This window comes from Anomaloglossus baeobatrachus, unplaced genomic scaffold, assembly GCF_048569485.1.
Source record: "Anomaloglossus baeobatrachus isolate aAnoBae1 unplaced genomic scaffold, aAnoBae1.hap1 Scaffold_2628, whole genome shotgun sequence".
Taxonomy (NCBI): Eukaryota; Metazoa; Chordata; class Amphibia; order Anura; family Aromobatidae; genus Anomaloglossus; species Anomaloglossus baeobatrachus.
In genome coordinates this window covers 154989-178250 of record NW_027442164.1, presented here as the reverse complement: position 1 = coordinate 178250, position 23262 = coordinate 154989, and the positions used below count along the sequence as shown (strand labels likewise).

Below are 23262 nucleotides of genomic sequence, written 5' to 3'. Positions count from 1 at the left end.
CACTCAAGCTGAAAGAAAAAGTTAGACAATAAATAACGACGAACCGGCGATTGGGGGGTGGGGGTAGGGGAAAAGGGGGATAGGGTGGGGAAATCACAGGCCCGAAGCTTTATTGAAAGACGCACATAACGGGAAAAGGAGGGAGGGGGCATTGAAGAGGTTTAAACCTCCTCCTCGGCGCTGTCGTCCGGACTGTCCATGATGGAATAGTCTCTGAGCAGGCTGTGGATCAGCCTGCGGCAATCCTGGATAGACATCCTCTCCCTCTTCAAGATGAGCCGGTTCCTGGCGACCCAAATAGCGTCCTTAAAGCAGTTCATAAGGCGCCAAGCCTCCTGGATGGCTCCAACGGTGTGAGTCCCAGGGAAGAGTCCATAAAGTACGGAATGGTATGATAGGCTCCCTCTGGGGACGGAGTTCCTCAGGTCATCCTCCAGGGCAACCAACAGGCGCTGTGCAAAACGGCAGTCCCAAAAGGCGTGCAGCGATGTTTCCTCCACGAAGGGGCACCTTGGGCAGTACCGGGTTTTGCACAGGTTCCGGGCGTGCATGAATGACCGGACGGGCAGTCCGCCCTGTATCGCCATCCATGACAAGTCCTTGTGCCCGTTGGTCAATCCAGCCGATGACACGTTTGTCCAAACAGTCTCCAGTGTGTCGTGATGAAGTCCTGGAATGTTCTCCATTTCGTCCTTGGCTCTGATGAGTTTGTGGATAGTCTTTGGCTTCCACAAATCAGGCTTGAGTCCCTCCAGTTGGTGTTCCCTCACAAACCGAACCACGTCTCCGTAGAACCATGGCGTCGTCCAGTTGTAGGGGAAGGAGCTGTCCCACTTGTCCCAGCCTAACCGTCTCCAAAGGGGGAGCAGGAAGAAGCGAGACATGGACCCACCCGCGGAACCTCTCTTGACTCGCAGAGTTCGGCGAACGCAGTCACATACGAAGGAGGATCGCAGGAGGGTGGGGATATCGGGTACGCCCTTCCCACCCTTGCGAGGATCCTTGTACATGATGCTCCGCTTTACTCTGTCCATCTTGGATCCCCAGACAAAACGAAACACCGTCCTGGTAATGGCCCTGCACACGGTGGCAAGGGGGGGCCAGGCCTGGGCCGTGTACTGCAGCACGGGCAGTACCTCGTTACGCAGGACCAGTGCTTTGCCCTCACAGGTGAGGCGTCTGAGGCTCCACAGACCGATCCGTTGGGTGATCTTGGTCAAGCGTTCCTCCCAGGACTTGAGGGCTGCTCCTTCCTTCCCGAACCAGACTCCAAGAACCTTGATGAAATCCGGCTGGATGCTGAAAGGGAAGGGGGCGGAAGAGGCCGGCTGCCAGTCCCCGAAGAGCATGGCTTCCGACTTCCCGCAGTTGACTTTGGCTCCCGAAGCCCGTCCGAAGGTCTCACAGGTCTGGACGAGGGTGTCGACTGAGCGCCGGTCCGCGCAGAAGACGGTCACGTCGTCCATGTAGAGCGAGCACTTGACCTCGAAGCGTTCTGGTCCTGGTGCGGTGATCCCTCTGATCTCTCCATTCCGCCGGATAGCCTCTGCAAAGAGTTCTATAACACAAACAAAAAGAAGAGGTGACAGAGGACAGCCTTGTCTGACCCCTGAGAGGACCGGGAAGGGGTCAGTCTTCCAGCCGTTTACCAACACCGAGCTGTGAATATCAAAATACATTAGTTGGACATACAAGCAAAACATGTTACCCAAACCTAACCTGTGCAGAGCTTTGCCCAGGAACTCATGGGAAACACGGTCGAAGGCCTTTTCCTGATCCAACGAGATCAGGGCTGCGTGCACCCGGCGGGCTTTGATGTACTCGACCGTGTCCCGCATGAGAGCCAGGCTGTCTGCGATGCGACGTCCGGGGATGCCGCAGGTCTGATCCGGGTGGATGATCCGTCCGATAACAGTCTTCAATCTCGTTGCCATCGTCTTGGCCAGGATCTTGTAGTCGACGTTCAGAAGGGTGATGGGACGCCAATTCTTCAGGTCGCACCTCTCTCCTTTACGCTTGTACAGGATCGTGACCATTCCTTCCCTCAGAGATGGAGGCATTCTGCCCTCCACCACCATCTCCTCATACAGCCCTAACAGGTCCGGACAGATTAGGTCTCCCAGCGCTACATAGAGCTCTGCTGGGAGGCCGTCACTGCCCGGTGTCCTGCCAGAACTAAAGGATTTGGCGGCCGAGAGCAGCTCGTCCACCGTCAGAGGAACATCCATGGCCGCCGCGTCTGCAGGGTCAAGATGGTTAGTGATACCTGACAGGAACTTATCGGCGGCCTCGGGGTCAGTAGTCTTGCGGGCGTAGAGTTCGCTGTAGAAGTCGCTGACGACCTTCATCACGTTCTCTTTCCCGCGTCGCATGCTTCCACTCTCGTCTCGTAGTTCATTCATGGGCGTGTGACCGGCGTGGAGTTTCCTGAAAAAGAACGAGTTACATTTCTCACCCTTCTCCAGGTTCTCCACTTTGGAACGGAAGACAATTCGCTCGGACTCCTCCTCGAAGTGCCTTTTCAGGCTCCTCTTAGTCTCCTCCAGCTCCTCTCTCACGTCCCAGCCGCATCGAAGAAGGTCCTGCAGGGAACGCAGCTCACGCTGGAGTCTCCTGAAGTCCCTCCTCTTCAGACACGCCTGTTGTTGACTCTTTGCCTGAAAGAAGAAACGGAACTCGAGTTTAACGTATTCCCACCAGTCAGAAACAGACTGGAAGCCCGCCTTGTAGGCCCGCCACGTGGAGTAGGCAGCTCTAAGCTCCTCCAGAATCTCACCCTTTTCCAGCAGAGAGCAGTTCAGCTTCCAGGAGCCCGGGCCAATGGGGAAGCCATGGCCCAGCACACCTTGAAAGTGAATGGCTCTGTGGTCAGAGAAGAAGCAGGGGACCATCGAGTGCCCACTCCGCCCAACCGCCCGAGAGGTAAACACAAAGTCAATCCTGGAACGCAGCGAGCCATCGGATCGGCACCATGAATAGTTCACGGATCCGTGTCCGATGGAGCCAACAACGTCCACAAGAGAGGCTTCGGTCACCATCTCAATGAGCAGTTTGGATGTGACGTCCAACTTGGCAGCCGTTCCAGAACTGCGTCCATCCTCCTCAATCGGGCAGTTGAAATCCCCGGCCATCACTACCGTCCTGGCGGTAGCGAGCTGAGGGCGCAGGGCTTGGAGGAGCTCCAGTCGATCGCTCTTCACAGGAGAAGCGTACACATTGATGAACCTGACAGGTTCTCCCGCCCAGGTGCCATCCACGAGCAGTAACCTGCCGCAGACGATTTCCTGAACAGAGTCCAATGTGAAGGCGCTTCCCCTGATCAGCACGGCGACCCCCGCGGACCTACAGTCGCCTCCGCCGGACCAGTAGGATGGGCCATGGGTCCACTCCCTGGCCAGATGGTTGAAGGACCTAGAGGAGGGAAGGGAGCATTCCTGCAGGAAAAATACATCACTAGACTGAGTGTTAAGGAACGCAAAAATTGTCTGACGTCGGAACTTGTCTCTGATGCTCCTAACATTAATGGAAAAGATGTTAATGTTAGCAGTCATTGGAGGAAAGAGAAAGTTAGCGCAGGCGGTGTGCCTTAGTTACCACTCCGGTCGGGCGGTTCTTCCTCTTTGGCACCTGCTGGTAAGGGTATCTCCAGCAGACCCTCTTCTTCTAGCTGATCGAGCAGGGATGGTGCCTCAGTGGCTTCCGACTCCTCCATTTCTTCTTCGGCCACAAGGGACTCCACCATCTGCTCCAACACGTCCGGTTCTGGGAGGAGGCCATCCTCCTCTTCCTGGGGTGGATTGGGATCCACAATGAACAGCTTGGAAGGTTCTGCGACAGGACTATCTTCCACCTTCCTTTTCCTTTGGCCTGTACCTGAGGAGACAAGAGCTGGAAAATCCTCCTTGGTGAAAAGTGCAAGAGTGCTGAGGTCCTCTGCTCTCATGGTCTGGGGAGGGAGAGTGGGCTTTGGGGGGGGGGTGAGGAGACCAACTGAGGAGTAGGGAAATGAGGTGGAGGTAGTGGAATCCTCAGTAGGGTTGGCCGGGGGGGGAGGGGTTTGGACAGGGGTGACAGGGGGGGGGACCAGGGAGGGGGCAACAGTTTTCTTACCCTTTTTCCTGGACTCCGTGGCTGCTGGGGCATCGGCTGGAGCAACGGTCGCCGGGTTCTTGGCCGCCTTGTCCTTGGCCTCTGTGGCCTTGGTCGTAGCTGCCTTGGTCGACGAAGCTGCGACTACCCGATACTGGGTCACCGCGGCAACCCTTGCCCAGGATTTCTCCCGCTGTGGGCAGTCCTTGTAAAGGTGGTCCGCCTGTCCACATAGGTTGCAAGTCTTCTTCTTTGGGCAGTCCTTGGAGCTGTGTCCCGTCACCCGGCAAACCCTGCAGGCGTCCTCCTTGCAGGTCTTCATCGAATGCCCTTTCCCGCCACATTTCCTGCAGTTGTGTGGCATGTCCGGGTAGTAGATGAGACCAAAGGAGTTTCCCAGAGAGAATGTCGGGGGCAGGTGCTGGAGACCATCCTCGGATGCTGGTTCCCTGTAGAGTCGAACGGTTACTGACCACTTACCCGTCCAGAATCCGTTGCCGTTAAGGATGTGGGATGGCTCCCTCACCACTGTGCAGAGACGTCCCAGGAACGTGGAGATGTCTCTTCCTGGGGTGTGCGGGTTCCGCATGGAGACCGTGATCCTCTTCTCATCCCTCTGTATAGGACAGGATCCTAAAAAAGAATGAAAAGGGGAGTCCGGCATTGCTGCGTTCATCGCCTCCCAGTATCTCCTGCAGGCATTCACCGTGGCAAAGGTTACCAGAAAAATGCCAGTCATGAAGGTCTGGACACTCAGGGTTTCCGCCCTGGAGAAGCCCTGATCCAGAATCATCTTCTTGCAGAACACGTCGCTGGACATGTCCGGCAACCTACCATCCACCGCCTTTAGCTTCAGGGCGACCGTCTGCCGCATCCAAGGCTCCAGGGTTGGAGCCTTTTCAGGCGGCGTCCGGGCTCCCTCCGGCTGGCTGGCGTCGGAGGTAGGGGCCTCTTGGGCCGAAGAAGCCTCTGGATGAGCCTTCCTGGAGGTCCCTGGGTCCTGAGCCTTCTTGGCTGCCTTCTCTGGCTTGCTTGCCATGGCTGGTTCCTGCTTGAGTTCCCGGAGCTGGATCTTGGATTCTTCTCCGGGTGTCTTCTCCCGCTGTGTTCCTCCTCGAAGTTCCTCTGGTCTCCCCAAGTCTTCTCCGAGCCTTCGTCTTCTTGCTTCTTTCTGCCAAGCTCTTCTTCCGTCCGATCTCCCTCTTCCGGTCTCGGCTGGGCTTCGGAGCTCGTCTCCCTGATCGTATCTCGTCAAGTGTAGCTAGCTCAGTTTGTTCTGATAAGAACAGATACTACACTTGATCTTAGCCAAAAGGCCGAGAAGCGATAACCAGAATTGGTTTGGGCCTCGAGTGGCACCCTGGCCTATGCCGGACACATCTTAGGGAGAGAGAGCGAGAGGGAGACAAACCCACGCCTACACAAGACATTTTGTCACCCAAGCCAACCCTTGAAAAGGCTGCTTTGCAGAGCAAAAACAAGAAGAATGGTGCGTTTTGCAGCCGCCGCCCACTGCAATGAATCTGAATAACTCCTCCTTTAGGGCGCAAGCAACTCCCCTCCCCCTTGCAGTCTTTCCAATTCACGATACAAAAAGACGGACAGGACAGGTTGCCTGACTTTCCGTCACTGCCACCCTTTGCCATCCTTACCCGTAGAAAGCCCTTTCATCATCCCCAAACCCTAATCTTTTCCCTTTCCTTCCCAGCCCCCAAACCCTGCCCTCTGTACCTTTCTCACCACCCGCTTCCCTTCTCCTGTCATCCCCCTACCACCCGGGAAAAAAAGAGATTGCCCCCTCCTTCCACTAGCCCACCCTCCCACCCAAAGAACAACTTCTTCTGCGCAGCTTGTTTTCTAGGCAGCAGCGCTATTGTGATGTCATCGGGGGGCATTGTGACAAGCCGCCAGTGTTCCGTCTCTTCATGTTGTGCACTGTTCAAACCGAAAATACATCAACAGGCAGGCTACAGAAAAGCTTACTAACAAAGGTTAGAGAGGGGCTTTCTCAGAGGGCTTTTTACAGTTTGTCTATTCCCAATTAGCCGGTTTAGTATACTTAATGAAAGTACTAATTCTTTCATAGGCCGCCCATTCTTAGTATTTGACGTTCAGGTAACAACAGGTAACTTTATTTGGAGTGGAAGCAGAGAGATAACACCAGATGCCAATTGTAGATCCTCTCACACCTGTGGTCACTGCAGCATCTGACTCCACGTTGTCCAAAAGGGATCTATTCCATTCAATTACACATGATCTAGATTAGACTGACAACAAGATACTGCACGGGACATAGCAGAGTTGGTGAAGTTGAGTGGTGATGAGTTTGCTATTTGGATGAATAAAGCAAGTAAAAAGTGTGTTAGATAAAAATTCATTTCAATTCGCTAATCGGGCTAATATGAATCAGGTGAATCGAGTTCTGCTTTTGGAAACTGGGTTAAGAAGGGGTGCACCGTTCCTGGAGGTACTGCAATACCAGGTCAATGCGTGGAGTGGACAGAGCAAGCTCTTTTTCCATCTCCCTGTTCTAAAAATCCATTTAATATATGGTCCCCAGATAGGGGACGTATCAGATATTAAACTGATAAGAACAGATACTACACTTGATCTTAGCCAAAAGGCCGAGAAGCGATAACCAGAATTGGTTTGGGCCTCGAGTGGCACCCTGGCCTATGCCGGACACATCTTAGGGAGAGAGAGCGAGAGGGAGACAAACCCACGCCTACACAAGACATTTTGTCACCCAAGCCAACCCTTGAAAAGGCTGCTTTGCAGAGCAAAAACAAGAAGAATGGTGCGTTTTGCAGCCGCCGCCCACTGCAATGAATCTGAATAACTCCTCCTTTAGGGCGCAAGCAACTCCCCTCCCCCTTGCAGTCTTTCCAATTCACGATACAAAAAGACGGACAGGACAGGTTGCCTGACTTTCCGTCACTGCCACCCTTTGCCATCCTTACCCGTAGAAAGCCCTTTCATCATCCCCAAACCCTAATCTTTTCCCTTTCCTTCCCAGCCCCCAAACCCTGCCCTCTGTACCTTTCTCACCACCCGCTTCCCTTCTCCTGTCATCCCCCTACCACCCGGGAAAAAAAGAGATTGCCCCCTCCTTCCACTAGCCCACCCTCCCACCCAAAGAACAACTTCTTCTGCGCAGCTTGTTTTCTAGGCAGCAGCGCTATTGTGATGTCATCGGGGGGCATTGTGACAAGCCGCCAGTGTTCCGTCTCTTCATGTTGTGCACTGTTCAAACCGAAAATACATCAACAGGCAGGCTACAGAAAAGCTTACTAACAAAGGTTAGAGAGGGGCTTTCTCAGAGGGCTTTTTACAGTTTGTCTATTCCCAATTAGCCGGTTTAGTATACTTAATGAAAGTACTAATTCTTTCATAGGCCGCCCATTCTTAGTATTTGACGTTCAGGTAACAACAGGTAACTTTATTTGGAGTGGAAGCAGAGAGATAACACCAGATGCCAATTGTAGATCCTCTCACACCTGTGGTCACTGCAGCATCTGACTCCACGTTGTCCAAAAGGGATCTATTCCATTCAATTACACATGATCTAGATTAGACTGACAACAAGATACTGCACGGGACATAGCAGAGTTGGTGAAGTTGAGTGGTGATGAGTTTGCTATTTGGATGAATAAAGCAAGTAAAAAGTGTGTTAGATAAAAATTCATTTCAATTCGCTAATCGGGCTAATATGAATCAGGTGAATCGAGTTCTGCTTTTGGAAACTGGGTTAAGAAGGGGTGCACCGTTCCTGGAGGTACTGCAATACCAGGTCAATGCGTGGAGTGGACAGAGCAAGCTCTTTTTCCATCTCCCTGTTCTAAAAATCCATTTAATATATGGTCCCCAGATAGGGGACGTATCAGATATTAAACTGATAAGAACAGATACTACACTTGATCTTAGCCAAAAGGCCGAGAAGCGATAACCAGAATTGGTTTGGGCCTCGAGTGGCACCCTGGCCTATGCCGGACACATCTTAGGGAGAGAGAGCGAGAGGGAGACAAACCCACGCCTACACAAGACATTTTGTCACCCAAGCCAACCCTTGAAAAGGCTGCTTTGCAGAGCAAAAACAAGAAGAATGGTGCGTTTTGCAGCCGCCGCCCACTGCAATGAATCTGAATAACTCCTCCTTTAGGGCGCAAGCAACTCCCCTCCCCCTTGCAGTCTTTCCAATTCACGATACAAAAAGACGGACAGGACAGGTTGCCTGACTTTCCGTCACTGCCACCCTTTGCCATCCTTACCCGTAGAAAGCCCTTTCATCATCCCCAAACCCTAATCTTTTCCCTTTCCTTCCCAGCCCCCAAACCCTGCCCTCTGTACCTTTCTCACCACCCGCTTCCCTTCTCCTGTCATCCCCCTACCACCCGGGAAAAAAAGAGATTGCCCCCTCCTTCCACTAGCCCACCCTCCCACCCAAAGAACAACTTCTTCTGCGCAGCTTGTTTTCTAGGCAGCAGCGCTATTGTGATGTCATCGGGGGGCATTGTGACAAGCCGCCAGTGTTCCGTCTCTTCATGTTGTGCACTGTTCAAACCGAAAATACATCAACAGGCAGGCTACAGAAAAGCTTACTAACAAAGGTTAGAGAGGGGCTTTCTCAGAGGGCTTTTTACAGTTTGTCTATTCCCAATTAGCCGGTTTAGTATACTTAATGAAAGTACTAATTCTTTCATAGGCCGCCCATTCTTAGTATTTGACGTTCAGGTAACAACAGGTAACTTTATTTGGAGTGGAAGCAGAGAGATAACACCAGATGCCAATTGTAGATCCTCTCACACCTGTGGTCACTGCAGCATCTGACTCCACTTTGTCCAAAAGGGATCTATTCCATTCAATTACACATGATCTAGATTAGACTGACAACAAGATACTGCACGGGACATAGCAGAGTTGGTGAAGTTGAGTGGTGATGAGTTTGCTATTTGGATGAATAAAGCAAGTAAAAAGTGTGTTAGATAAAAATTCATTTCAATTCGCTAATCGGGCTAATATGAATCAGGTGAATCGAGTTCTGCTTTTGGAAACTGGGTTAAGAAGGGGTGCACCGTTCCTGGAGGTACTGCAATACCAGGTCAATGCGTGGAGTGGACAGAGCAAGCTCTTTTTCCATCTCCCTGTTCTAAAAATCCATTTAATATATGGTCCCCAGATAGGGGACGTATCAGATATTAAACTGATAAGAACAGATACTACACTTGATCTTAGCCAAAAGGCCGAGAAGCGATAACCAGAATTGGTTTGGGCCTCGAGTGGCACCCTGGCCTATGCCGGACACATCTTAGGGAGAGAGAGCGAGAGGGAGACAAACCCACGCCTACACAAGACATTTTGTCACCCAAGCCAACCCTTGAAAAGGCTGCTTTGCAGAGCAAAAACAAGAAGAATGGTGCGTTTTGCAGCCGCCGCCCACTGCAATGAATCTGAATAACTCCTCCTTTAGGGCGCAAGCAACTCCCCTCCCCCTTGCAGTCTTTCCAATTCACGATACAAAAAGACGGACAGGACAGGTTGCCTGACTTTCCGTCACTGCCACCCTTTGCCATCCTTACCCGTAGAAAGCCCTTTCATCATCCCCAAACCCTAATCTTTTCCCTTTCCTTCCCAGCCCCCAAACCCTGCCCTCTGTACCTTTCTCACCACCCGCTTCCCTTCTCCTGTCATCCCCCTACCACCCGGGAAAAAAAGAGATTGCCCCCTCCTTCCACTAGCCCACCCTCCCACCCAAAGAACAACTTCTTCTGCGCAGCTTGTTTTCTAGGCAGCAGCGCTATTGTGATGTCATCGGGGGGCATTGTGACAAGCCGCCAGTGTTCCGTCTCTTCATGTTGTGCACTGTTCAAACCGAAAATACATCAACAGGCAGGCTACAGAAAAGCTTACTAACAAAGGTTAGAGAGGGGCTTTCTCAGAGGGCTTTTTACAGTTTGTCTATTCCCAATTAGCCGGTTTAGTATACTTAATGAAAGTACTAATTCTTTCATAGGCCGCCCATTCTTAGTATTTGACGTTCAGGTAACAACAGGTAACTTTATTTGGAGTGGAAGCAGAGAGATAACACCAGATGCCAATTGTAGATCCTCTCACACCTGTGGTCACTGCAGCATCTGACTCCACTTTGTCCAAAAGGGATCTATTCCATTCAATTACACATGATCTAGATTAGACTGACAACAAGATACTGCACGGGACATAGCAGAGTTGGTGAAGTTGAGTGGTGATGAGTTTGCTATTTGGATGAATAAAGCAAGTAAAAAGTGTGTTAGATAAAAATTCATTTCAATTCGCTAATCGGGCTAATATGAATCAGGTGAATCGAGTTCTGCTTTTGGAAACTGGGTTAAGAAGGGGTGCACCGTTCCTGGAGGTACTGCAATACCAGGTCAATGCGTGGAGTGGACAGAGCAAGCTCTTTTTCCATCTCCCTGTTCTAAAAATCCATTTAATATATGGTCCCCAGATAGGGGACGTATCAGATATTAAACTGATAAGAACAGATACTACACTTGATCTTAGCCAAAAGGCCGAGAAGCGATAACCAGAATTGGTTTGGGCCTCGAGTGGCACCCTGGCCTATGCCGGACACATCTTAGGGAGAGAGAGCGAGAGGGAGACAAACCCACGCCTACACAAGACATTTTGTCACCCAAGCCAACCCTTGAAAAGGCTGCTTTGCAGAGCAAAAACAAGAAGAATGGTGCGTTTTGCAGCCGCCGCCCACTGCAATGAATCTGAATAACTCCTCCTTTAGGGCGCAAGCAACTCCCCTCCCCCTTGCAGTCTTTCCAATTCACGATACAAAAAGACGGACAGGACAGGTTGCCTGACTTTCCGTCACTGCCACCCTTTGCCATCCTTACCCGTAGAAAGCCCTTTCATCATCCCCAAACCCTAATCTTTTCCCTTTCCTTCCCAGCCCCCAAACCCTGCCCTCTGTACCTTTCTCACCACCCGCTTCCCTTCTCCTGTCATCCCCCTACCACCCGGGAAAAAAAGAGATTGCCCCCTCCTTCCACTAGCCCACCCTCCCACCCAAAGAACAACTTCTTCTGCGCAGCTTGTTTTCTAGGCAGCAGCGCTATTGTGATGTCATCGGGGGGCATTGTGACAAGCCGCCAGTGTTCCGTCTCTTCATGTTGTGCACTGTTCAAACCGAAAATACATCAACAGGCAGGCTACAGAAAAGCTTACTAACAAAGGTTAGAGAGGGGCTTTCTCAGAGGGCTTTTTACAGTTTGTCTATTCCCAATTAGCCGGTTTAGTATACTTAATGAAAGTACTAATTCTTTCATAGGCCGCCCATTCTTAGTATTTGACGTTCAGGTAACAACAGGTAACTTTATTTGGAGTGGAAGCAGAGAGATAACACCAGATGCCAATTGTAGATCCTCTCACACCTGTGGTCACTGCAGCATCTGACTCCACTTTGTCCAAAAGGGATCTATTCCATTCAATTACACATGATCTAGATTAGACTGACAACAAGATACTGCACGGGACATAGCAGAGTTGGTGAAGTTGAGTGGTGATGAGTTTGCTATTTGGATGAATAAAGCAAGTAAAAAGTGTGTTAGATAAAAATTCATTTCAATTCGCTAATCGGGCTAATATGAATCAGGTGAATCGAGTTCTGCTTTTGGAAACTGGGTTAAGAAGGGGTGCACCGTTCCTGGAGGTACTGCAATACCAGGTCAATGCGTGGAGTGGACAGAGCAAGCTCTTTTTCCATCTCCCTGTTCTAAAAATCCATTTAATATATGGTCCCCAGATAGGGGACGTATCAGATATTAAACTGATAAGAACAGATACTACACTTGATCTTAGCCAAAAGGCCGAGAAGCGATAACCAGAATTGGTTTGGGCCTCGAGTGGCACCCTGGCCTATGCCGGACACATCTTAGGGAGAGAGAGCGAGAGGGAGACAAACCCACGCCTACACAAGACATTTTGTCACCCAAGCCAACCCTTGAAAAGGCTGCTTTGCAGAGCAAAAACAAGAAGAATGGTGCGTTTTGCAGCCGCCGCCCACTGCAATGAATCTGAATAACTCCTCCTTTAGGGCGCAAGCAACTCCCCTCCCCCTTGCAGTCTTTCCAATTCACGATACAAAAAGACGGACAGGACAGGTTGCCTGACTTTCCGTCACTGCCACCCTTTGCCATCCTTACCCGTAGAAAGCCCTTTCATCATCCCCAAACCCTAATCTTTTCCCTTTCCTTCCCAGCCCCCAAACCCTGCCCTCTGTACCTTTCTCACCACCCGCTTCCCTTCTCCTGTCATCCCCCTACCACCCGGGAAAAAAAGAGATTGCCCCCTCCTTCCACTAGCCCACCCTCCCACCCAAAGAACAACTTCTTCTGCGCAGCTTGTTTTCTAGGCAGCAGCGCTATTGTGATGTCATCGGGGGGCATTGTGACAAGCCGCCAGTGTTCCGTCTCTTCATGTTGTGCACTGTTCAAACCGAAAATACATCAACAGGCAGGCTACAGAAAAGCTTACTAACAAAGGTTAGAGAGGGGCTTTCTCAGAGGGCTTTTTACAGTTTGTCTATTCCCAATTAGCCGGTTTAGTATACTTAATGAAAGTACTAATTCTTTCATAGGCCGCCCATTCTTAGTATTTGACGTTCAGGTAACAACAGGTAACTTTATTTGGAGTGGAAGCAGAGAGATAACACCAGATGCCAATTGTAGATCCTCTCACACCTGTGGTCACTGCAGCATCTGACTCCACTTTGTCCAAAAGGGATCTATTCCATTCAATTACACATGATCTAGATTAGACTGACAACAAGATACTGCACGGGACATAGCAGAGTTGGTGAAGTTGAGTGGTGATGAGTTTGCTATTTGGATGAATAAAGCAAGTAAAAAGTGTGTTAGATAAAAATTCATTTCAATTCGCTAATCGGGCTAATATGAATCAGGTGAATCGAGTTCTGCTTTTGGAAACTGGGTTAAGAAGGGGTGCACCGTTCCTGGAGGTACTGCAATACCAGGTCAATGCGTGGAGTGGACAGAGCAAGCTCTTTTTCCATCTCCCTGTTCTAAAAATCCATTTAATATATGGTCCCCAGATAGGGGACGTATCAGATATTAAACTGATAAGAACAGATACTACACTTGATCTTAGCCAAAAGGCCGAGAAGCGATAACCAGAATTGGTTTGGGCCTCGAGTGGCACCCTGGCCTATGCCGGACACATCTTAGGGAGAGAGAGCGAGAGGGAGACAAACCCACGCCTACACAAGACATTTTGTCACCCAAGCCAACCCTTGAAAAGGCTGCTTTGCAGAGCAAAAACAAGAAGAATGGTGCGTTTTGCAGCCGCCGCCCACTGCAATGAATCTGAATAACTCCTCCTTTAGGGCGCAAGCAACTCCCCTCCCCCTTGCAGTCTTTCCAATTCACGATACAAAAAGACGGACAGGACAGGTTGCCTGACTTTCCGTCACTGCCACCCTTTGCCATCCTTACCCGTAGAAAGCCCTTTCATCATCCCCAAACCCTAATCTTTTCCCTTTCCTTCCCAGCCCCCAAACCCTGCCCTCTGTACCTTTCTCACCACCCGCTTCCCTTCTCCTGTCATCCCCCTACCACCCGGGAAAAAAAGAGATTGCCCCCTCCTTCCACTAGCCCACCCTCCCACCCAAAGAACAACTTCTTCTGCGCAGCTTGTTTTCTAGGCAGCAGCGCTATTGTGATGTCATCGGGGGGCATTGTGACAAGCCGCCAGTGTTCCGTCTCTTCATGTTGTGCACTGTTCAAACCGAAAATACATCAACAGGCAGGCTACAGAAAAGCTTACTAACAAAGGTTAGAGAGGGGCTTTCTCAGAGGGCTTTTTACAGTTTGTCTATTCCCAATTAGCCGGTTTAGTATACTTAATGAAAGTACTAATTCTTTCATAGGCCGCCCATTCTTAGTATTTGACGTTCAGGTAACAACAGGTAACTTTATTTGGAGTGGAAGCAGAGAGATAACACCAGATGCCAATTGTAGATCCTCTCACACCTGTGGTCACTGCAGCATCTGACTCCACTTTGTCCAAAAGGGATCTATTCCATTCAATTACACATGATCTAGATTAGACTGACAACAAGATACTGCACGGGACATAGCAGAGTTGGTGAAGTTGAGTGGTGATGAGTTTGCTATTTGGATGAATAAAGCAAGTAAAAAGTGTGTTAGATAAAAATTCATTTCAATTCGCTAATCGGGCTAATATGAATCAGGTGAATCGAGTTCTGCTTTTGGAAACTGGGTTAAGAAGGGGTGCACCGTTCCTGGAGGTACTGCAATACCAGGTCAATGCGTGGAGTGGACAGAGCAAGCTCTTTTTCCATCTCCCTGTTCTAAAAATCCATTTAATATATGGTCCCCAGATAGGGGACGTATCAGATATTAAACTGATAAGAACAGATACTACACTTGATCTTAGCCAAAAGGCCGAGAAGCGATAACCAGAATTGGTTTGGGCCTCGAGTGGCACCCTGGCCTATGCCGGACACATCTTAGGGAGAGAGAGCGAGAGGGAGACAAACCCACGCCTACACAAGACATTTTGTCACCCAAGCCAACCCTTGAAAAGGCTGCTTTGCAGAGCAAAAACAAGAAGAATGGTGCGTTTTGCAGCCGCCGCCCACTGCAATGAATCTGAATAACTCCTCCTTTAGGGCGCAAGCAACTCCCCTCCCCCTTGCAGTCTTTCCAATTCACGATACAAAAAGACGGACAGGACAGGTTGCCTGACTTTCCGTCACTGCCACCCTTTGCCATCCTTACCCGTAGAAAGCCCTTTCATCATCCCCAAACCCTAATCTTTTCCCTTTCCTTCCCAGCCCCCAAACCCTGCCCTCTGTACCTTTCTCACCACCCGCTTCCCTTCTCCTGTCATCCCCCTACCACCCGGGAAAAAAAGAGATTGCCCCCTCCTTCCACTAGCCCACCCTCCCACCCAAAGAACAACTTCTTCTGCGCAGCTTGTTTTCTAGGCAGCAGCGCTATTGTGATGTCATCGGGGGGCATTGTGACAAGCCGCCAGTGTTCCGTCTCTTCATGTTGTGCACTGTTCAAACCGAAAATACATCAACAGGCAGGCTACAGAAAAGCTTACTAACAAAGGTTAGAGAGGGGCTTTCTCAGAGGGCTTTTTACAGTTTGTCTATTCCCAATTAGCCGGTTTAGTATACTTAATGAAAGTACTAATTCTTTCATAGGCCGCCCATTCTTAGTATTTGACGTTCAGGTAACAACAGGTAACTTTATTTGGAGTGGAAGCAGAGAGATAACACCAGATGCCAATTGTAGATCCTCTCACACCTGTGGTCACTGCAGCATCTGACTCCACTTTGTCCAAAAGGGATCTATTCCATTCAATTACACATGATCTAGATTAGACTGACAACAAGATACTGCACGGGACATAGCAGAGTTGGTGAAGTTGAGTGGTGATGAGTTTGCTATTTGGATGAATAAAGCAAGTAAAAAGTGTGTTAGATAAAAATTCATTTCAATTCGCTAATCGGGCTAATATGAATCAGGTGAATCGAGTTCTGCTTTTGGAAACTGGGTTAAGAAGGGGTGCACCGTTCCTGGAGGTACTGCAATACCAGGTCAATGCGTGGAGTGGACAGAGCAAGCTCTTTTTCCATCTCCCTGTTCTAAAAATCCATTTAATATATGGTCCCCAGATAGGGGACGTATCAGATATTAAACTGATAAGAACAGATACTACACTTGATCTTAGCCAAAAGGCCGAGAAGCGATAACCAGAATTGGTTTGGGCCTCGAGTGGCACCCTGGCCTATGCCGGACACATCTTAGGGAGAGAGAGCGAGAGGGAGACAAACCCACGCCTACACAAGACATTTTGTCACCCAAGCCAACCCTTGAAAAGGCTGCTTTGCAGAGCAAAAACAAGAAGAATGGTGCGTTTTGCAGCCGCCGCCCACTGCAATGAATCTGAATAACTCCTCCTTTAGGGCGCAAGCAACTCCCCTCCCCCTTGCAGTCTTTCCAATTCACGATACAAAAAGACGGACAGGACAGGTTGCCTGACTTTCCGTCACTGCCACCCTTTGCCATCCTTACCCGTAGAAAGCCCTTTCATCATCCCCAAACCCTAATCTTTTCCCTTTCCTTCCCAGCCCCCAAACCCTGCCCTCTGTACCTTTCTCACCACCCGCTTCCCTTCTCCTGTCATCCCCCTACCACCCGGGAAAAAAAGAGATTGCCCCCTCCTTCCACTAGCCCACCCTCCCACCCAAAGAACAACTTCTTCTGCGCAGCTTGTTTTCTAGGCAGCAGCGCTATTGTGATGTCATCGGGGGGCATTGTGACAAGCCGCCAGTGTTCCGTCTCTTCATGTTGTGCACTGTTCAAACCGAAAATACATCAACAGGCAGGCTACAGAAAAGCTTACTAACAAAGGTTAGAGAGGGGCTTTCTCAGAGGGCTTTTTACAGTTTGTCTATTCCCAATTAGCCGGTTTAGTATACTTAATGAAAGTACTAATTCTTTCATAGGCCGCCCATTCTTAGTATTTGACGTTCAGGTAACAACAGGTAACTTTATTTGGAGTGGAAGCAGAGAGATAACACCAGATGCCAATTGTAGATCCTCTCACACCTGTGGTCACTGCAGCATCTGACTCCACTTTGTCCAAAAGGGATCTATTCCATTCAATTACACATGATCTAGATTAGACTGACAACAAGATACTGCACGGGACATAGCAGAGTTGGTGAAGTTGAGTGGTGATGAGTTTGCTATTTGGATGAATAAAGCAAGTAAAAAGTGTGTTAGATAAAAATTCATTTCAATTCGCTAATCGGGCTAATATGAATCAGGTGAATCGAGTTCTGCTTTTGGAAACTGGGTTAAGAAGGGGTGCACCGTTCCTGGAGGTACTGCAATACCAGGTCAATGCGTGGAGTGGACAGAGCAAGCTCTTTTTCCATCTCCCTGTTCTAAAAATCCATTTAATATATGGTCCCCAGATAGGGGACGTATCAGATATTAAACTGATAAGAACAGATTTTGATTTAATGAAGCTTTCCAAAGCACCACAAAAAATGTATGACCGAAGTCACACCAAAAACAGTGCAAAGGCTAGGATTCGTGTGGACCCCACCGTGAGGAGAGGGTCCCCAAAAATCAACCCCGTCCCTCCGAGCCAGAAGGCCACAGCAAGGGTCAGGGATCTTCGGTGCTCCCCCAAGCCGAAGCCTGGTTGAGCCTTGTCGTTGCTCCCAGCGTCCACCCAGGCATCTTACCCAAGTGGAGTAGAGAGCTACTAGTTGTTGGTTTCGCAGCCGAAACTGCCCGGACCGTCAACCGGTGTTGGTTTCTCAGCCCAAGGCTAACCGGACCTCCAACCGGGTGTTGGTTTCTCAGCCGAAGCTGACCCAGACCTCCAACCGGGTGTTGGTTTCTCAGCCGAAGCTGACCCGGACCTCCAACCGGGTGTTAGTTTCTCAGCCCAAAGCTGACCAGACCTCCGACCGGGATTATAAAAATTTCCCTTCCTAGCCAGAAGGCCGGGATAGGGTAATATGCTCAAAAAGTATGAAAAGGCAAGGTACGGTGTGCTACAGAGCCCAAGGCTTGCCGGGGTCCCAAGCCAGCAAGCTCAGACTCACTCCAGGGTCGTCAGTCCTGGGGCACGTTGTACCATAGCCCCCCATCCTTACTCAGTCTAATAGCCTTGATCCTGGTAGGGCCATGTTTTCCACTAGATGAATATACTATCCACCCAGAGTACTAGCAAGCGCAACCTTCCAGTGTGCATTGTATCATTGTACTAAGGTGGCCTGGAGCTTAAACCACCTCTTCGAACAACACTACACTTGATCTTAGCCAAAAGGCCGAGAAGCGATAACCAGAATTGGTTTGGGCCTCGAGTGGCACCCTGGCCTATGCCGGACACATCTTAGGGAGAGAGAGCGAGAGGGAGACAAACCCACGCCTACACAAGACATTTTGTCACCCAAGCCAACCCTTGAAAAGGCTGCTTTGCAGAGCAAAAACAAGAAGAATGGTGCGTTTTGCAGCCGCCGCCCACTGCAATGAATCTGAATAACTCCTCCTTTAGGGCGCAAGCAACTCCCCTCCCCCTTGCAGTCTTTCCAATTCACGATACAAAAAGACGGACAGGACAGGTTGCCTGACTTTCCGTCACTGCCACCCTTTGCCATCCTTACCCGTAGAAAGCCCTTTCATCATCCCCAAACCCTAATCTTTTCCCTTTCCTTCCCAGCCCCCAAACCCTGCCCTCTGTACCTTTCTCACCACCCGCTTCCCTTCTCCTGTCATCCCCCTACCACCCGGGAAAAAAAGAGATTGCCCCCTCCTTCCACTAGCCCACCCTCCCACCCAAAGAACAACTTCTTCTGCGCAGCTTGTTTTCTAGGCAGCAGCGCTATTGTGATGTCATCGGGGGGCATTGTGACAAGCCGCCAGTGTTCCGTCTCTTCATGTTGTGCACTGTTCAAACCGAAAATACATCAACAGGCAGGCTACAGAAAAGCTTACTAACAAAGGTTAGAGAGGGGCTTTCTCAGAGGGCTTTTTACAGTTTGTCTATTCCCAATTAGCCGGTTTAGTATACTTAATGAAAGTACTAATTCTTTCATAGGCCGCCCATTCTTAGTATTTGACGTTCAGGTAACAACAGGTAACTTTATTTGGAGTGGAAGCAGAGAGATAACACCAGATGCCAATTGTAGATCCTCTCACACCTGTGGTCACTGCAGCATCTGACTCCACTTTGTCCAAAAGGGATCTATTCCATTCAATTACACATGATCTAGATTAGACTGACAACAAGATACTGCACGGGACATAGCAGAGTTGGTGAAGTTGAGTGGTGATGAGTTTGCTATTTGGATGAATAAAGCAAGTAAAAAGTGTGTTAGATAAAAATTCATTTCAATTCGCTAATCGGGCTAATATGAATCAGGTGAATCGAGTTCTGCTTTTGGAAACTGGGTTAAGAAGGGGTGCACCGTTCCTGGAGGTACTGCAATACCAGGTCAATGCGTGGAGTGGACAGAGCAAGCTCTTTTTCCATCTCCCTGTTCTAAAAATCCATTTAATATATGGTCCCCAGATAGGGGACGTATCAGATATTAAACTGATAAGAACAGATACTACACTTGATCTTAGCCAAAAGGCCGAGAAGCGATAACCAGAATTGGTTTGGGCCTCGAGTGGCACCCTGGCCTATGCCGGACACATCTTAGGGAGAGAGAGCGAGAGGGAGACAAACCCACGCCTACACAAGACATTTTGTCACCCAAGCCAACCCTTGAAAAGGCTGCTTTGCAGAGCAAAAACAAGAAGAATGGTGCGTTTTGCAGCCGCCGCCCACTGCAATGAATCTGAATAACTCCTCCTTTAGGGCGCAAGCAACTCCCCTCCCCCTTGCAGTCTTTCCAATTCACGATACAAAAAGACGGACAGGACAGGTTGCCTGACTTTCCGTCACTGCCACCCTTTGCCATCCTTACCCGTAGAAAGCCCTTTCATCATCCCCAAACCCTAATCTTTTCCCTTTCCTTCCCAGCCCCCAAACCCTGCCCTCTGTACCTTTCTCACCACCCGCTTCCCTTCTCCTGTCATCCCCCTACCACCCGGGAAAAAAAGAGATTGCCCCCTCCTTCCACTAGCCCACCCTCCCACCCAAAGAACAACTTCTTCTGCGCAGCTTGTTTTCTAGGCAGCAGCGCTATTGTGATGTCATCGGGGGGCATTGTGACAAGCCGCCAGTGTTCCGTCTCTTCATGTTGTGCACTGTTCAAACCGAAAATACATCAACAGGCAGGCTACAGAAAAGCTTACTAACAAAGGTTAGAGAGGGGCTTTCTCAGAGGGCTTTTTACAGTTTGTCTATTCCCAATTATCCGGTTTAGTATACTTAATGAAAGTACTAATTCTTTCATAGGCCGCCCATTCTTAGTATTTGACGTTCAGGTAACAACAGGTAACTTTATTTGGAGTGGAAGCAGAGAGATAACACCAGATGCCAATTGTAGATCCTCTCACACCTGTGGTCACTGCAGCATCTGACTCCACTTTGTCCAAAAGGGATCTATTCCATTCAATTACACATGATCTAGATTAGACTGACAACAAGATACTGCACGGGACATAGCAGAGTTGGTGAAGTTGAGTGGTGATGAGTTTGCTATTTGGATGAATAAAGCAAGTAAAAAGTGTGTTAGATAAAAATTCATTTCAATTCGCTAATCGGGCTAATATGAATCAGGTGAATCGAGTTCTGCTTTTGGAAACTGGGTTAAGAAGGGGTGCACCGTTCCTGGAGGTACTGCAATACCAGGTCAATGCGTGGAGTGGACAGAGCAAGCTCTTTTTCCATCTCCCTGTTCTAAAAATCCATTTAATATATGGTCCCCAGATAGGGGACGTATCAGATATTAAACTGATAAGAACAGATACTACACTTGATCTTAGCCAAAAGGCCGAGAAGCGATAACCAGAATTGGTTTGGGCCTCGAGTGGCACCCTGGCCTATGCCGGACACATCTTAGGGAGAGAGAGCGAGAGGGAGACAAACCCACGCCTACACAAGACATTTTGTCACCCAAGCCAACCCTTGAAAAGGCTGCTTTGCAGAGCAAAAACAAGAAGAATGGTGCGTTTTGCAGCCGCCGCCCACTGCAATGAATCTGAATAACTCCTCCTTTAGGGCGCAAGCAACTCCCCTCCCCCTTGCAGTCTTTCCAATTCACGATACAAAAAGACGGACAGGACAGGTTGCCTGACTTTCCGTCACTGCCACCCTTTGCCATCCTTACCCGTAGAAAGCCCTTTCATCATCCCCAAACCCTAATCTTTTCCCTTTCCTTCCCAGCCCCCAAACCCTGCCCTCTGTACCTTTCTCACCACCCGCTTCCCTTCTCCTGTCATCCCCCTACCACCCGGGAAAAAAAGAGATTGCCCCCTCCTTCCACTAGCCCACCCTCCCACCCAAAGAACAACTTCTTCTGCGCAGCTTGTTTTCTAGGCAGCAGCGCTATTGTGATGTCATCGGGGGGCATTGTGACAAGACGCCAGTGTTCCGTCTCTTCATGTTGTGCACTGTTCAAACCGAAAATACATCAACAGGCAGGCTACAGAAAAGCTTACTAACAAAGGTTAGAGAGGGGCTTTCTCAGAGGGCTTTTTACAGTTTGTCTATTCCCAATTAGCCGGTTTAGTATACTTAATGAAAGTACTAATTCTTTCATAGGCCGCCCATTCTTAGTATTTGACGTTCAGGTAACAGCAGGTAACTTTATTTGGAGTGGAAGCAGAGAGATAACACCAGATGCCAATTGTAGATCCTCTCACACCTGTGGTCACTGCAGCATCTGACTCCACTTTGTCCAAAAGGGATCTATTCCATTCAATTACACATGATCTAGATTAGACTGACAACAAGATACTGCACGGGACATAGCAGAGTTGGTGAAGTTGAGTGGTGATGAGTTTGCTATTTGGATGAATAAAGCAAGTAAAAAGTGTGTTAGATAAAAATTCATTTCAATTCGCTAATCGGGCTAATATGAATCAGGTGAATCGAGTTCTGCTTTTGGAAACTGGGTTAAGAAGGGGTGCACCGTTCCTGGAGGTACTGCAATACCAGGTCAATGCGTGGAGTGGACAGAGCAAGCTCTTTTTCCATCTCCCTGTTCTAAAAATCCATTTAATATATGGTCCCCAGATAGGGGACGTATCAGATATTAAACTGATAAGAACAGATACTACACTTGATCTTAGCCAAAAGGCCGAGAAGCGATAACCAGAATTGGTTTGGGCCTCGAGTGGCACCCTGGCCTATGCCGGACACATCTTAGGGAGAGAGAGCGAGAGGGAGACAAACCCACGCCTACACAAGACATTTTGTCACCCAAGCCAACCCTTGAAAAGGCTGCTTTGCAGAGCAAAAACAAGAAGAATGGTGCGTTTTGCAGCCGCCGCCCACTGCAATGAATCTGAATAACTCCTCCTTTAGGGCGCAAGCAACTCCCCTCCCCCTTGCAGTCTTTCCAATTCACGATACAAAAAGACGGACAGGACAGGTTGCCTGACTTTCCGTCACTGCCACCCTTTGCCATCCTTACCCGTAGAAAGCCCTTTCATCATCCCCAAACCCTAATCTTTTCCCTTTCCTTCCCAGCCCCCAAACCCTGCCCTCTGTACCTTTCTCACCACCCGCTTCCCTTCTCCTGTCATCCCCCTACCACCCGGGAAAAAAAGAGATTGCCCCCTCCTTCCACTAGCCCACCCTCCCACCCAAAGAACAACTTCTTCTGCGCAGCTTGTTTTCTAGGCAGCAGCGCTATTGTGATGTCATCGGGGGGCATTGTGACAAGCCGCCAGTGTTCCGTCTCTTCATGTTGTGCACTGTTCAAACCGAAAATACATCAACAGGCAGGCTACAGAAAAGCTTACTAACAAAGGTTAGAGAGGGGCTTTCTCAGAGGGCTTTTTACAGTTTGTCTATTCCCAATTAGCCGGTTTAGTATACTTAATGAAAGTACTAATTCTTTCATAGGCCGCCCATTCTTAGTATTTGACGTTCAGGTAACAACAGGTAACTTTATTTGGAGTGGAAGCAGAGAGATAACACCAGATGCCAATTGTAGATCCTCTCACACCTGTGGTCACTGCAGCATCTGACTCCACTTTGTCCAAAAGGGATCTATTCCATTCAATTACACATGATCTAGATTAGACTGACAACAAGATACTGCACGGGACATAGCAGAGTTGGTGAAGTTGAGTGGTGATGAGTTTGCTATTTGGATGAATAAAGCAAGTAAAAAGTGTGTTAGATAAAAATTCATTTCAATTCGCTAATCGGGCTAATATGAATCAGGTGAATCGAGTTCTGCTTTTGGAAACTGGGTTAAGAAGGGGTGCACCGTTCCTGGAGGTACTGCAATACCAGGTCAATGCGTGGAGTGGACAGAGCAAGCTCTTTTTCCATCTCCCTGTTCTAAAAATCCATTTAATATATGGTCCCCAGATAGGGGACGTATCAGATATTAAACTGATAAGAACAGATACTACACTTGATCTTAGCCAAAAGGCCGAGAAGCGATAACCAGAATTGGTTTGGGCCTCGAGTGGCACCCTGGCC

At 49.3% G+C, this 23262-nt stretch overlaps 13 non-coding genes and 1 pseudogene across 13 annotated transcripts; all 14 read right to left on the bottom strand.

The window, feature by feature from the left end:
- Positions 1 to 5327: 5327 nt before the first annotated feature.
- LOC142264154 (U2 spliceosomal RNA) lies at positions 5328 to 5417 on the bottom strand (annotated as a pseudogene).
- A 1117-nt stretch (positions 5418 to 6534) lies between these two features.
- On the bottom strand, positions 6535 to 6725 carry LOC142264129 (U2 spliceosomal RNA). The gene has a single exon (XR_012730718.1). It is a non-coding gene; the product is annotated as a U2 spliceosomal RNA (small nuclear RNA).
- Positions 6726 to 7842: 1117 nt separating this feature from the next.
- LOC142264127 (U2 spliceosomal RNA) lies at positions 7843 to 8033 on the bottom strand. Its single transcript, XR_012730716.1, has one exon. It is a non-coding gene; the product is annotated as a U2 spliceosomal RNA (small nuclear RNA).
- A 1117-nt stretch (positions 8034 to 9150) lies between these two features.
- Positions 9151 to 9341, bottom strand: LOC142264126 (U2 spliceosomal RNA). The gene has a single exon (XR_012730715.1). It is a non-coding gene; the product is annotated as a U2 spliceosomal RNA (small nuclear RNA).
- A 1117-nt stretch (positions 9342 to 10458) lies between these two features.
- LOC142264125 (U2 spliceosomal RNA) lies at positions 10459 to 10649 on the bottom strand. Its single transcript, XR_012730714.1, has one exon. It is a non-coding gene; the product is annotated as a U2 spliceosomal RNA (small nuclear RNA).
- Positions 10650 to 11766: 1117 nt separating this feature from the next.
- On the bottom strand, positions 11767 to 11957 carry LOC142264124 (U2 spliceosomal RNA). Its single transcript, XR_012730713.1, has one exon. It is a non-coding gene; the product is annotated as a U2 spliceosomal RNA (small nuclear RNA).
- A 1117-nt stretch (positions 11958 to 13074) lies between these two features.
- LOC142264122 (U2 spliceosomal RNA) lies at positions 13075 to 13265 on the bottom strand. The gene has a single exon (XR_012730712.1). It is a non-coding gene; the product is annotated as a U2 spliceosomal RNA (small nuclear RNA).
- A 1117-nt stretch (positions 13266 to 14382) lies between these two features.
- LOC142264121 (U2 spliceosomal RNA) lies at positions 14383 to 14573 on the bottom strand. The gene has a single exon (XR_012730711.1). It is a non-coding gene; the product is annotated as a U2 spliceosomal RNA (small nuclear RNA).
- A 1117-nt stretch (positions 14574 to 15690) lies between these two features.
- LOC142264120 (U2 spliceosomal RNA) lies at positions 15691 to 15881 on the bottom strand. The gene has a single exon (XR_012730710.1). It is a non-coding gene; the product is annotated as a U2 spliceosomal RNA (small nuclear RNA).
- A 1117-nt stretch (positions 15882 to 16998) lies between these two features.
- On the bottom strand, positions 16999 to 17194 carry LOC142264139 (U2 spliceosomal RNA). Its single transcript, XR_012730726.1, has one exon. It is a non-coding gene; the product is annotated as a U2 spliceosomal RNA (small nuclear RNA).
- A 1915-nt stretch (positions 17195 to 19109) lies between these two features.
- LOC142264119 (U2 spliceosomal RNA) lies at positions 19110 to 19300 on the bottom strand. The gene has a single exon (XR_012730709.1). It is a non-coding gene; the product is annotated as a U2 spliceosomal RNA (small nuclear RNA).
- A 1117-nt stretch (positions 19301 to 20417) lies between these two features.
- On the bottom strand, positions 20418 to 20608 carry LOC142264118 (U2 spliceosomal RNA). Its single transcript, XR_012730708.1, has one exon. It is a non-coding gene; the product is annotated as a U2 spliceosomal RNA (small nuclear RNA).
- A 1117-nt stretch (positions 20609 to 21725) lies between these two features.
- On the bottom strand, positions 21726 to 21916 carry LOC142264117 (U2 spliceosomal RNA). The gene has a single exon (XR_012730707.1). It is a non-coding gene; the product is annotated as a U2 spliceosomal RNA (small nuclear RNA).
- A 1117-nt stretch (positions 21917 to 23033) lies between these two features.
- LOC142264115 (U2 spliceosomal RNA) lies at positions 23034 to 23224 on the bottom strand. Its single transcript, XR_012730705.1, has one exon. It is a non-coding gene; the product is annotated as a U2 spliceosomal RNA (small nuclear RNA).
- Positions 23225 to 23262: the final 38 nt, after the last annotated feature.